Genomic DNA, 1145 nt, shown 5'->3' with positions numbered 1-1145 from the left:
TAATATAATATAATATAGTAGCCCTATATAATCCTTATAGGGCTGTCAAATTAATTTTATATTTTGTACAGTCACTGCATTGTAGTTATCCCTTACTACTCTTAATCACTGTAAAACCTACACTTAGTATCTGTTGTTGGTGGATAGATATCTAAGTATAGGTTTCTAAGTTACGTTATGTTGTAAATCCCAGGCTATCACATGATTAAATACAATTACACGCTCTAGCAAGCGCTGTCGAGTTAAACGCCCTTAAACACTCAAACACGATTTGACTTTGAAGAAAATTGTACAAGCCACTACAAGCGTTAAAATACATAGTTCTTGTTTTACGTAAAGACACAGGGTCAGTGATAAAGCCGGGAGAGGTTGAGCGGCCCAGGGCGCATGACCAAAAGTAGGGCACACACCATACACCGATCAGATTACAGCGAAATACACTCTCTCATACGCCTATTTACGGATCATTCCAAACCGTCAGCCCGCTCTATCCCCACGTGAGTGTAAATGTATTATCCGTCCCACCTTTTAGTCCCACTATCACCAATAAAGTGACAGATGGAACCGTTATAAAATAAAATAAGTTCCAACCGTCCCCTCGTCGTAAAAGGTGGGACGGATGAAACGTTTTATTCTCGTCTGTCTACGTGGGGACAGAGCGGTGTGACGGAATAATCCATAAAAGTACTAAGAGCAAAAAATCCCACCAAATTATTTTTTTTCAACACAGAAAACAGATCGTTTGGTGAAAATGTAGGCCATAAGTTCAACATTACGACTGTTGCTTCAAGCGTTTCAACATATTGACGTAATTAACGCGATAGCGATAGATAGCGATTTAAATTAATAGTTAGGGCTTAAACTCAATAGATGGCGTTAAATTGTATTTTAATTATGTGATATTTGGCAAAGTTTTGTATAGTTTGGCATATTGTAAAAAAAAACTAAAGCCATTAAATAAATTTAAATACAGAGGGACATTTGTAAATTAATATGAATAATTTTACTAAAAGCTGGTGCCCAGCCATGCGTATTTCATTCTTGTATTCGCCGCAGCAAATAATAACTTATATAGCTACATTTTTTATGTTTATTATAATACCTTGTTCAAGTCACTGTTTTTATATTATAAAGCCCGCTACATA

This window comes from Papilio polytes, unplaced genomic scaffold (assembly GCF_000836215.1).
Source record: "Papilio polytes unplaced genomic scaffold, Ppol_1.0 DF821733.1, whole genome shotgun sequence".
Classification (NCBI taxonomy): domain Eukaryota; kingdom Metazoa; phylum Arthropoda; class Insecta; order Lepidoptera; family Papilionidae; genus Papilio; species Papilio polytes.
This window is presented reverse-complemented; position numbering follows the sequence as displayed.